Here is a 14,062-nt window from a genome sequence, read left to right as displayed (position 1 = left end):
TGCTACTAAATCACAGACACAACATCGAAGGAGGATACTGGGAGATATCAGCGATTATTGCTAAATTTCAAACAAGCGTCTGAAAATGTTTTTTTAATCATCTTGTGGGAGATGGGCATCGCTAGCCAGGCCAGCTTTATTAACCCATCCCTAGTTACCCTTGGAGGGCAGTTGAGAGTCAACCACATTTTCACACACAGGGTGATGAGTGTCTGGAACGAGCTGCCAGAGGTAATAGTAGAGGCGGGTACAATTTTGTCTTTTAAAAAGCATTTAGACAGTTATATGGGTATAGGGGGATATGGGCCAAATGCAGGCAATTGGGATTAGCTTAGGGATTTAAAAAAGAAGGGCAGCATGGACAAGTTCGGCTGAAGGGCCTGTTTCCATGCTGTAAACCTCTATCACTCTACAACATTGCTGTGGCTCTAGAGTCACATGTCAGCCAGACCAGGTAAGGACAGCAGATTTTCTTCCCTGAAGGACACTAGTGAATCAGGTGGGTTTTTCCAACAATGTTTTTATGGTCATCAGTGGTGTAATAAATCCTCACAGGCAGAAGTCCCTTCACCAACATCCCTCTATTTATAAATCTGACAACAACGTACAGGGTGCTTTCAGTTAATAGTCTACAGCCGGAGTGCCAGAAGAACTGACACGCCTGGTTAAGTACAAAGCAAGAAGCTCCCTGATTGGCCCACCAATTTGGCCCTTAGAGAGTTCATCTATTAACAGGTCGACCTCAATTGCCTGATTAAAGTCAGTACAAGTAGATTCTTAATTCCAGGTATTTTTTTTTACGGAATTCAAATTCCACCACCTGCCATGGTGGGATTCGAATCCAGGTCCCCAGAACATTAGCTGAGTTTCTGGGTTAATGCCACTCAGCCATCAACTCCCCGAAGGAGGAATAGCCATTCCTCCTGGGTTTCCGCAGAAATTGGGCAGGAAGTACAGTATGGAGTTTATGGAACTGAGTATGCATTAACTGCTGTAGATCTACAGGGTGACGGACTCTTAAAAGCACTTAATTACATAGCTGAAGAAATAGTCAAGACTCCTGAGGCCCAAGTCAAAGGATGAGCATGCGATAATCTTGTCAGGGATCTGCCAAATGAGGTTAGGTCTTACACTGATGACCTGAGATTTGGAACAATTCCCCAACATTTATTTGACTTGCTGTACAAACTAGATCTTCTGAACATTCACCAAGGTGAACATGAACTGGTGGCCACTTGACTGGATGGGGGCCTGGTAAAAGAAGCTCTGAAATTCATCATGACAGTCCCATACACTGCGCAAAAAGGAAGAAGTGGGCAAGTCAGACATTGAATTTTACAGCGGAATAGTTTAGGATACCTCCCAACATCTGGACCACCAGCCACCCGAAGGATCCCGAGAGGCACTCTCAACGTCACTTTGGGTACTCACCCAATGGCCAAAGTGGGGGGAAACTGAAAGGGTTAATAGTCACATAAGCATCACATTAGCTGCTAAACCCAGTCACATGGGGAAAACTGCGAGAAAACCACTGGTCTGGATTAAAGCAGACCCAGATCAGAGTCAAAGACCATAAAACTCCATTTACAAGAGAGGCCTCAGTCCATAGCAGACACACAAGGCCTCCTGTAAATTATGTGCAGCGTAGCTTCTCTGTGACTGTTCTAACAAGAGACAATGGGACAGGGAAGTTGATATACCCCTTGTTAGAAATGATAGAATCATAATCATGTCTGGATGTTAATAGAGGAGCAGAAAGAAATATGTGCTTGGTGAGTCAGCAGGCTTTTGAATGGTCCCATCATATATTAAGATGATCTTTGTCTTCACCCTAGCTATGATCAGAACACTATATTCTGCACCCTATTTTATGTCTCCTATGCACTTTATGAATAGTATGTTTTGCCTGCATAAACAATATTTTTCACTCTATCCTAATATAAGTCAAATCAAATATTACAATTAGGTAGACGTGCACAAGTTGTAATTGGACATCTATCTGCTTATGTTATGCATGATGTAAACCCAATTTAGGCCTATCCCAATTTTCATCACTTACTATTGGTGACTGCACCTTTAACTGTCAAGGCCTCAAACTCTGATTTCCCCTCCCTCAACCTCTCTGCCTGTCCCTTCTCATTAAAACTAAAGGGGCATCACGGTGGCACAGTGGTTGGCACAGCTGCCTCACAGCACCAGGGACCATGGTTCGATTTACAGCTTAGGTCACTGTCTGTGTGGAGCTTGCGTGTTCTCCCCGTGTCTGCATGGGTTTCCTCCGGGTGCTCCGGTTTCCTCCCACAGTCCAAAGATCTGTGGGTTAGGTGGATTGGCCATCTTAAATTACCCCTTAGTGCCAGGGGGAACGAGCTATGGTACATGCATGGGGTTCTGGGGATAGGGTCTGAGTGGGTTATGGTCAGTGAATGGCCTCCTTCTGCACTTCTGTGGATTTGACAGTTAAAGGCACAGTCACCAATGGTTAAGTGATGAAAATTGGGAAGAAGCTGTTCTTGAGTCGGTTGGTACGTGACCTCAGACTTTTGTATCTTTTTCCCAATGGAAGAAGGTGGAAGAGAGAATGTCCGGGGTGTGTGGGGTCCTTAATTATACTGGCTGCTTTTCCGAGGCAGCGGGAAGTGTAGACAGAGTCAATGGATGGGAAGCTGGTTTGTGTGATGGATTGGGCTACATTCACAACCTTTTCTAGTTTCTTGCAGTCTTGGGCAGAGCAGGAGCCCATACCAAGCTGTGATACAACCAGAAAGAATGCTTTCTATGGTGCATCTGTAAAAGTTGGTGAGTTGTACCTGACATGCCAAATCTTTTTAGTCTTCTGAGAAAGTAGAGGCGTTAGTGGGACTTTCTGAACTATAGTGTTGGCATGGGGGGGGACCAGGACAGGTTGTTGGTGATCTGGACACCTAAAAACTTGAAGCTCTCGACCCTTTCCACTTCGCCCCTGTTGCTGTCCCTTTAAATATGAGTGCTTACTGTGCTGCCTAAACTGTAGAAATTTCAGAACGGCATACTGAACTCACTGTTGTTTTTCCATGTTGTGCTACCGTCAGCATAGACACAATTACCTTTGCGATTGTTACTTGCTTGGTGGCTGTTAATGGAAATAAAAAGGCGCTTTACTGAGAAATGTGCAGTCGGTTCTACATCATTAAGTGATTGGTCTATGTTAAGATTACAATACACTGGATACAGTGAGCCTGCTTCCCCTTTTTTTTGGATGGAGGACATCAAATATCTTCCCAGTTTGTTCTCCCGTTGATTGAGGATCTACAGGCCACAGCTCAGTGCTGTACCAGAATGATATTCTTCAGCCTACTGCACTCAGCCTGCAGGGCACCATTCTCAGTCCATGTGGCACAGTGTCTGGAGCTCAGCACTCGACATCATCCTTGTATCAATAATTGATAGACTGGAGCTAAGCTTCTGCACAGTGTGCCGTGAAGCTCAAATGCTGGCAAGCAACTCTGGCGAGAGAAAAAGAAAGAAAATTCCATTTGGACTGACAGCAAAAGCCATCTGGGAAAGGCACCACAGCGAGTGCTGGAGGAGGGGGAGCGAGGTAGAGAACCGAAACCCTGTTGTACAATGCAGTGTGGCCGTGCCAGAGACTGGTATTGTTTGGAAAAGCTATCTGACCACATTTCCTCTTTCTTCTCCTTCAGAGTGTTTGGAGCTTCCCCCATGATTGTAAACATCACTGTGACAGGAGATGGCCACCTTCCTCAGGCACTCTTGTGGATGGGTGGCAAAGTGTGGGTCCAAGTTTCCAGTGATTCTATCACCTGTCTCTGTCCTCCTCCTCCGCCCCCCCGATCCCTCTCTCCCTCTTTCCTTCTTTCCCTTCTCCTTCCTCCTAATCCCTCTCTCTCTCTCCCTCCTCCTCCTTCCTCCCTGATCCCTCTCTCCCTCTTTCCTTCCTCCTGATCCCTCTTTCCATCTCTCCTTGTCCTTCCACTTGATCCCTGTCTCCCTCTTTCCTTTTCCTTCCTCCTGTTCCCTCTCTCCTTCTCCTTCCTCCCTGATCCCTCTCTCCCTCTTTCCTTCTCCGTCCTCCCTGATCCCTCTCTCTGTCCTCCCTGATCCCTCTCTCCCTCTCTCCGTCCTCCCTGATCCCTCTCTCCGTCCTCCCTGATCCCTCTCTCCCTCTCTCCGTCCTCCCTGATCCCTCTCTCCGTCCTCCCTGATCCCTCTCTCCCTCCTCCCTGATTACTCTCTCACTCTTTCCCTTCTTTTCCTTCTCTCTTCCTCTCCCTTCTCCCCTTTCTCTCTCTCTCTCTTATACCTTCCACTCTCTCCTAATCCTTTCACCCCTCACCCCTTCTCTCCGTCATCCTCCCCCCCTTCCCCTCCCTCTCTCCTTCATTCTCTCTCCTTCCCTCTTCCCCTCTTCCTCTCCTTCTCCCTCTCTTGCTCTCCTTCCTCACCTCTCCCTGTTCTCCCTCCCCTTCCCTCCTTCCCCCAGCCTCCCCTTTTCCCCTCCTTCATCCTGTCTCTATCCCTCTCTCTCCTTCCCCTGACTCTCTTCTCCATTCTCTCTCCTCCCCCCACCCTTCCTCCTCCCTTTCTTCCTCTCTTGCTCCTTTCCCCTCCCTCCCCTTCCCCTGCCTCTCTTCTTCATTCTCTTTCCTTTCCCCTGTCCTTCCTCCTCGCTCCTTCTCCCTCTCTCGCTCCTTCCCCCGCTCTCCCTGTTCTTCCTTCCCTTCCCTCCTTCTCCCACCCTCCCTTCTCTCACTCTCTCTCCTTCATCCTGTCTCTATCCTCCTCCCTCCCTCCCCTTTCCCTGCTCTCCTTTCCCCCCCCTTCTTCTCTCTCTTTCCCCTTCCATCTCTCCTCCCTCATCATGGTTTTCTCTCCCTCTCTTCTTCCTCCCTCCCTCTTCTTAACCCTCCATTTAAGTTGGGTTTGGAAAGCTGTGTTTCCGGAGGAATTGAGGGAGGTGTGGTTTGGAGGGGAGGAGAAGGGGCATATAAGGTGGGAGAGCAGGTGAAAAAGGTGAGTTCATTCCAACGCAGAGATTTGCCAAATGCGTTCCCAATCCTCCATTACCTCAGGAGTTGCACCTGCCTCAAACAATGAAGCTCAGTCACTTCTCAAAACAAGATTCCCTCTCCACTCTAGTAAAGTCACAGAGAGAACAAAGAACAGTACAGCACAGGGAACAGGCCCGTTCGGCCCTCCTGCACCCATCACGATACCTGCCTAAACTAAAACAGTACACACTTACAGAATCCGTATTCTTCCATTCCCATCCCATTCATGTATTCATCTAGTTTCCTCTTAAATGCCGCTATTGTACCCGCTCCCACCCCCTCACTGGGCAGCACGTTCCAGGTATTCACCACCCTCCGCATAAAAAATCTTGCTTCACACATCTCCTCTAAACTTTTCCCCATGCACCTTAAACCTCTGCCCCCGAGTACTTGACTTTTCTACCCGAGGAAAGAACATCTGACCATCCACTGACCATCTGATGAACACTGTCCATCATAATCTTTATCAGCTCATCCTCTTGTTCCAGTGAGAACAAACCAAGTTTCTCCAACCTCTCCTCAGAGCTAATGCCCTCCATACCGGGCAACATCCTGGTAAATCTTTTCTGTACCCTCTCCAAAGCCTCCACATCCTTCTGGTAGTGTGGCGACCAGAATTGAACACTATATTCCAAGTGCGGCCTGACTAAGGTTCTATAAAGCTGCAATATGACTTGCCAATTTTTAAACTCAATGCCCCGGCCGATGAAGGCAAGCATGCCGTATGCCTTTTTGACTACCTTCTCCACCTGCATTGCCACTTTCAGTGACTGTGTACCTGTACACCCAGATCCCTTTGCCTATCCAGACACTTAAGGGTTCTGCCATTTACTGTATATTTCCTATCTGTATTAGACCTTCCAAAACGCATTACCTCACATTTGTCCAAATTAAACTCCATCTGCCATCTCTCCGCCCAAGTCTCCAACTGATCTATATCTTGCTGTAACCTCTGATGGTCCTCATCGCTATCTGCAAATCCACCAACCTTTGTGTCATCCGCAAACTTACTTATCAATCCAGTTACATTTTCCTCCAAATCATTTATGTATATTACAAACAACAAAGGTCCCAGCACTGATCCCTGAGCCACTTGTCACAGCCCTCCATTCAGAAACTCACCCTTTCACTGCTACCCTCTGTCTTCTTTGACCAAGTAAGAAGTCTCACAACACCAGGTTAAAGTCCAACTTTGACTGAGCCAGTTTTGTATCCACCTTGCCAGCTCACCTTTGATCCCATGCAACTTCACCTTCTGCACCAGTCTGCCATGAGGGACCTTGTCAAAGGCCTCACTGAAGTGTACACAATATTCTAAATGAGACCTAACTAAGGTTCTATAAAGCTGCAACATGACTTGCCAATTTTTAAACTCAATACCCCGGCCGATGAAGGCAAGCATGCCGTATGCCTTCTTGACTACCTTCTCCACCTGCATTGCCACTTTCAGTGCTCAGTGGACCTGTACCCCCAGATCCCTCTGCCTATCAATACTCCTAAGGGTTTGAACATTTACTGTATAATTCATTGCATTGAACGTTCCAAAATGCATAATCTCACTTTTTTTTCCAACAAAATAAATCACAAGGAAGGTTGGTGTGGCAAGAAAGCAAATTTGATGTCAAAGGGAGGTAAAATTCAAAATTGTCACTTTAAAAAGGAATACATACTGACAGCAAGGCTCCCTGGTTAATCTCAAGGCATCCAAATGAATGCTAAATTATCACTCAAAAAAAAAACCAGCCTCGCTAAAGATCTCAAAGCAAAGGAGCCTCCTGGCAGCAGAGATTTTGTGATGGCTGCACAGATCTAAGTGCGGCATTCAGTATGCATGTGGCGTCACTCACATTCTTCCAACAGGTTGTGCTATGTCTGCCGAGTAATTTGCTGTACAGTTTAATATTGAGTTAATCAATCAAAAGACACATTTTTCGAACAGAAAAAGGTTAAAAAAAAGATATAATGAGTACTGTCAGTTTTGTCTGAGATGTGGACTTAAAGCATGAACACTTGAACTCCTTTCTCTGCTGAGGGTGCCAAAATGAAAGCAGACGGTCTTGTTTTTCACTGCAGCTCCTGCCTGCAGGAATTCATTACTCGGGACTGTCCCAGTAGCTGGCACTAATCCCGTCGTCAGATGCTACCTGTAAAACGGAGGCAAACAAACCCAGGAGGAATGTGATATCGGTTTGGGCCCGGCAAAAGAAAGAGCTGCACTTCTATCGCACCTTTCGCAATGGAGGGGGTGGCACGGTGGTTAGCACTGCTGCCTTACAGCGCAAGGGACTCAGGTTCGATTGCCACTCACTGTCTGAGTGAAGTCTGCACGTTCTCCCCGTGTCCACGTGGATTTCCTCCGGGTGCTCCGGTTTCTTCCTTCTGATTACCACATACCGTTCCCCCCCTCAGCTCCTGAATCCGCGCTCCTCCATGTTGAACACCGTTTGGAGGAAGCACCGAGGATGGCGAGGGCACAAAATGTACTCTGGATGGGGGATTTCTAATGTCCATCACTAAGGGTGGCTCGGTGGCAGCGCCACAGACCGAGCTGGCTGGGTCCTAAAGGGCATCGCTGCAAGACTGGCACTGCGGCATGTGGTGAGGGAACCAACAAGCGGGAAAAACATACTTAACCTCATCCTTGCCACCTAACCTTCCGCAGATGTGCCTGTCCATTACAGTAGGGGTAGAAGTGACCACCGCACAGTCCTTGTGGAGACAAAGTCCCATCTTTACATTGAGAATACCCTCCATCGTGTTGTGTGGCACTCCCACTGTGCTAAATGGGATAGATCTCAAATAGATCTAGCAACTCAAGACTGGGCATCCATGAGACACTGGGCCATCAGCAGAATTGTACTCAACCACAATTTGTTGTTACCTCACGGCCCAGCATATCCCCCACTCTATCATTACCAGCAAGCCAGGGAATCTACCCTGCAGGAGGGCATGCCAGGTTGGCACCAATATGACATGTCAACCTGGTGAGGATACAACACAGACTTGCATGCCAAACAGCGGAAGCAGCAAGTGGTAGACAAAGCTAAGCGATCCCATTTGATCAAAGCCCTGCAGTTCTGTCACATCCTGTCATGAATGGGCCCTGACAAAACTCCAGCAATAGCACTGAAGATGTGTCTCCACGTCCCAGCTACAACGCTGGCATCTACCTGACAATGTGGAAAAGTGCCCAGGTTTGTACACAAACAGCAGGACAAATCCAATCCGGCCTATTACCGCCCCAACCATCTTCAGCTGCTACATCAATGACCTTCCCTCCGTCAGAAGGTCAGAGTGGGGATGTTCACTGATGATTGTTCAGCACCATTCACCACTCCTCAGATACTGAAGCAATCCATGTTCAAATGCAGCAAGATCTGGACAATATCCAGGCTGGGGCTGACAAGTGGCAAGTAACATTCGTGCCACACAAATGCCAGGCAATGACCATCACCAATAAGAGACACTCTAACCACCGTCCCTTGACATTCAATGGTGTTACCATCACTGAATCCCCCACTGTCAACATCCTTGGGGTTACCATTGACCAGAAACTCAACTGGACTCACCACATAAACACAGTGGCTACAAGAGCAGGTCAGAGGCTGGGAATCCTGCAGTGAGTAACTCACCTCCTGACTCCCCAAAGCCTGTCCACCATCTACAAAGCACCAGTCAGGAGTGTGATGGAATACTCCACACTTGCCTGGATGGGAGCAGCTCCAACAATACTCGAGAAGCTCAGCATTCACATACAGTCATTCCCTCCACTGACAACAGTGGCAGCAGTGAGTACCATCTACAAATTGCCCAGCAGGAATTCATCAAGGCTCCTATGACAGCACCTACCAAACACACGACCACCACCATCTAAAAGGACGAGGGCAGCATAATGCATGGGAACCACACAAATTCCGCTCCACTCACCATCCTGACTTGGAACTACATAACTCCCTTCGGGACCGGACTGGAGCGGGCTCCAGCTCACCACCACCTTCTCAAGGGCAATATGGGATGTGCAATAAATGCTGGCCAAGCCAGCGATGCCCACATGCTTTGAGTGAATAAATGTGAAATGAACAAAGTGTAATCACGGTTGTAACGTAGAAATTTCTCGGCCAGTTTGCACACAGCAAGTATCCACAAACAGCAATGTGATAATGAGTTTAAAAATCTGTTTTGTGATATTGATCAAAGGATAATGCAGTGTTTGACAAATTTATAGTGATTTCTGAGGATGTAACGAGCAGGGCAGAAAAAACGGAGACAGGAGATGTAGCGAACCTGAATTTTCATTCGATAAGGTGCCACACAGGAGATTAATACACAAGGATTCATGCATTTAGAAGTAGTATATTAGCGTGGATATCATAGAATCCCTACAGTGCAGAAGGAGGCCATTCAGCCCATTGAGTCTGCACCAACCACAATCCCACCCAGGCCCTATTCCCGCAACCCCACATATTTACCCTGCTAATCCCCGACACTAAGGGTCAATTTGGCATGGCCAAACCACCTAATCAGCACATCTTTGGACTGTGGGAGGAAACCGGAGCACCCAGAGGAAACCCACGCAGTCACGTCGAGAATGTGCAAACTCCGCACAGACAGTGACCCAAGCCAGGAATCCAACCCGGGTCCCTGGTGCTGTGAGGTAGCAGTGCTAACCACTGTACCACAGTGCCTGTCCCATAATATATATCGTGTATTATATATTATGGATGTTAAATTAGCATGGTTAACAGACAGGAATCAAAGAGTAGGGATAAATGGGGAATTTTCAAGTCGGCAATCTATAACAAGTTGAGTGCCACAAGGATCAGAGTTGGGGTCTTAACCATTTGCAATCTTTATTAATGACTTAAACAAAGAGGCAGAGAGTAGTGTATCTGCATTTGCCGATGGTGCTAAGCTAGGTGGGAATGCAAGCTGTGGGGAGGACACAGAGGGGTTGCACAAAGATATAGGCAGGTTAGATGAGTGGGCACCAAGGTGATAGATGGAGTATAAAGTGGGTGTTACGACGCAGAGGTTAATCCCCTTTACCTCGCTTCATAATCTAGTAAAGTGTTTCTACATTAACTGTTCCACATTAACATTGAGAGGGTCATTAATATAAAGACCTGAGACTCACTTTAAGTGAATAATTAACACGTTATTTTATTCAACCAATCAGGAACTTTAACTAAACCTGTAACATCTTAATTAAAGAATGATTCCACTGAAATGCTGTTCAAATAAAGACAAGGATCATTCAATAGTAATGACAGAATCTTAGTCACTCTTAAAAAAAAACTATATACAACCAGGTTTGGTGGCTTGGAAAAGAGCTGGAATTCTTTTCTGGTGATTTCTCTCTCTGTAAGGTCTTTCTGACTTGATATCTAGTTGTTAGATAAATGGATAATTCTCTTCAGAGGTAGCTCTTTTAGCTGGTAGGATGGAGAACTGCTTCAGAGATGGCCTTCTCAGTTTCACTCATCTGAACTCACTAACTGAAGTGGAATCATTGAAGATGGTTAGCTGAATTCCTATTGGATATCCTGATGATCTATAGGTTTTTTACATCAGGGTTGGCTTGATGCTGACAACAGCAGCAAATTCAAATCTGATAGGTTCCCTTTCGCTGAATGTTTTCTTTAAACTCATAGGCTAACAAAATGCAAAAACCTGCAGAGCCTGTTACCAAAGCAACCCCGTTCTCATCAACAAAAGTTGCCATTTGTGTACTCTGAATGCCTTCATTTTAAACCTCAGCATGAAGCACAATTAAAGGGACCACGCACTGTAATTCTCCTTCTAGTATTCTACATTCTTTACATCTTTACAAATGCAACTTCACAACAGCGGGGAAGAGTGGGGTTATTTACTGTGGTCATTAGGACACCAAAAGAGATTTTTTTTAAAAAGTTGTGAAACTTTTAAGTGTTAATGTTCAGAGAGCCTTCGATGTATGTGTGTAAAGGACACAGAAAATCAGCATTCAGGTAGAATGAGCAATCAGGAAGGCAAACGGCATGTTACAAGGAGACTGGAGTACAGGAATAACAAAGTCTTGGCACAATGATGAGGGGCTTTGGTGAAATCATACTTGAAATGCTGTGCCCAATTTTGGTCTCCATGTTTAAGGAGAATATACTTGCATTGGGGAAAATATAGCAGAGGTCTACTGACCTGGTCCCTGGGATGAGAGAGTTGTCTGATGAAAGGTTGAGTAAATTCAGCCTCTGCCCACTGGAGTTAAGATGTGATCTGATTGAAGCAGACAAGATTCTGAAGGGCCTTGACAGGGCGTGACATTGAGAGATTGTTTCCTCTGACTGGAGATCACAGGGGCACAGTCTCAGAGTAAAGGGTCAATCACTTAGGGCTGAGACGAGAAGAAATTTCTTCACTCACTGCATTGTGAACCTCTAGAATTCTCTACCCCAGAGGGTTATGGATGCTTCATCATTGAATATATCCGAGGCTGGGATCAAGAGATAGGGAAAAATAAATATTGGCTGGGACACTGGGGAGAGCTAGGCAGCACGGTGGCACAGTGGTTAGCACTGCTGCGTCACAGTGCCAGGGACCCGGGTTCAATTCTGTCTTCAGGTGACAGTCTGTGTAGAGTTTGCACGCTTGCCCCATGTCTACGTGAGTTCCCTCCCACACTCCAAAGATGCGCAGGTTCAGCGGATTGGCCATGCTAAATTGTCCCTCTGTGTCAGGGGGATTTACAGGGTAAATACGTGGGTTTATGGGGATAGGGCCTGGGTGGGATTGTTGGTGGTGCAGACTCAATGGGCTGAATGGCCTCCTTCTGCACTGCAGGGATTCTAGGTGGGGAGCAGTTGGGGATGGGGGACAAAGTTTAACATCTCAGCTGAAAAACAGACCCCTGGCAGCTACTGCACCTCCTCAGTGCTGCGTTGGAGCCTGACATTTTGTACTCAACTCTCCAGAGTGGGACTTGACCCAACAACTTTCAAATTTAGAGACTAATGAGCCACAAGTGACACCATCAGTGTGGCCTTGTCTCAATTAAGTAACAGGTTACATCAATCATCAAGGTGAAGTTATGCCAACTAGCAGGGATGCTAGATTATTGGGAAACCCAATGTAATAAATCTGTGGGAGGCAGAAGTCCCTTCACCAAAATCCCTTTATTTACAAACTCTAACAGCAGTACACAGAGTGCTATCAGTCAGCAGGCTACCTTCAGGAGTGCCAGAGGAACTGACACACCCCAGTTAAATACGAGGAAAAGACTCCCTGATTGGCCCATCAAAATCCCTTTATTTACAAACTCTAACAGCAGTACACAGAGTGCTATCAGTCAGCAGTCGACCTCTGGGAGTGCCAGAGGAACTGACATGCCCCAGTTAAATACAAAAAGACACCCTGATTAGCCCATTGGACTGCATGATGGCACAGTGGTTAGCACTGCTGCTCCACAAGACCAGGGTTCAATTCCCAGCTTGGGTCACTGTGTGTGTGGAGTCTGCACGTTCTCCCCACGTGTGCATGGGTTTCCCCCGGGTGCTCCAGTGTCCTCCCACATTCTGAAAAACATGCTGGTTAGGATGCGTTGACTCGAACAGGTACTGGAGTATGGCAACTAGGGGAATTTCACAGTAACCTCATTGCAGTGTTAATGTAAGCCTGACTTGTGACCAATAAATAAACTTTAAACTTTTTTCAATTGACTCCTTAATCAGGGAGTTCATAGTCCAAAGGGCCAACCCTGATTGAAGTCATTATACCTAACAGCAATAGAACAAGCAGGGAATCCTTATAAATAAGGATCCCTGGAATGAAGAGCTTGTCGTATGAGGAATGGTTGAGGACTCTGGGTCTGTACTTGTTGGAGTTTAGAAGGACGAGGAGGGATCTTACTGAAACTTGCAGGATACTGCGAGGCCTGGAGAGGATGTTTCCACTAGTAGGGAAAACTAGAACCAGAGGGCACAACCTCAGGGTAAAGGGACGATCCTTTAAAACAGAGATGAGGAGGAATTTCTTCAGCCAGAGAGTGGGGAATCTGTGGAACTCTTTGCCACAGAGGAGGACGGGTCACTGAGTGTCTTTAAGACAGAGATAGATAGGTTCTTGATTAATAAGGAGATCAGGGGTTATGGGGAAAAGGCAGAGAATGGGGATGAGAAAAAAATCAACCATGATTGAATGGCAGAGCAGAATCGATGGGCCGAGTGGCCTAATTCTGCTGCTATATCTTATGGCCTTATGGCCTAAATAGAGTGTTTCCTTGGCTTCTGGCCTTAGGGGACAATCTGGATGTATGGTTTAATCCAAAATTCTTAAACATCACCAAATTGTGCAGTCAAGCTGGTTTTGATCCTGGCAATCTGGCTTTTGAGTGGATTATCCTGAGATTGCAAAACCAAACATCAAATGAGTTTTTCAAAATTAATTGCCCCCACTGTGTTCAAATCTTACTTCACACAATAATGAAAGATGGAAGGTCCTACTGTCTCTTTAAAATGTTCCCCCTCCGACGAAAGGAATGTGTGAATTTCCCCCTTGTTCCTTTGGCTCTAATGACTCCCATTCTCAGGCCCGTCTGACAGTATAGCATCGTAGAATCCTGACAGTGAAGAAGGAGGCCGTTCAGCCCATCGAGTCTGTACTGGACACAATCCCACCCAGGCCCTATTCCCTGCAATATTTACCCTGTTAACCCCTCCCTGACATTAGGGTCAATTTAACACGGCCAATCCACCTACCCTGCACATCTTTGGTAGGCTACGTTGCCCTCCCACCCCGCACCATCTGTCAAAGAACTAAGATTTCAAGATGGCAAGTCATGTCAGCAAATTGATCGAGTAAGGACGGAGATCCAAAGGTTGGCAAGAAAATTAGCATTTAAAAAGAAAATGGTAAGGCAAATGGAATGGTGGGCCTACAGTTTTCTTTAACAACAGTTTGTAGAGAGAAGCTTGTCAGTGCTCTCTGCTCAGTGACAAGTCAAGATGTCAAAATAGCTGACAGGTAATCTTTGGTAAGTC

Source organism: Carcharhinus amblyrhynchos, chromosome X (assembly GCF_965287045.1).
Source record: "Carcharhinus amblyrhynchos chromosome X, sCarAmb.v2.hapA, whole genome shotgun sequence".
In the NCBI taxonomy this organism is placed as follows: domain Eukaryota; kingdom Metazoa; phylum Chordata; class Chondrichthyes; order Carcharhiniformes; family Carcharhinidae; genus Carcharhinus; species Carcharhinus amblyrhynchos.
This window is presented reverse-complemented; position numbering follows the sequence as displayed.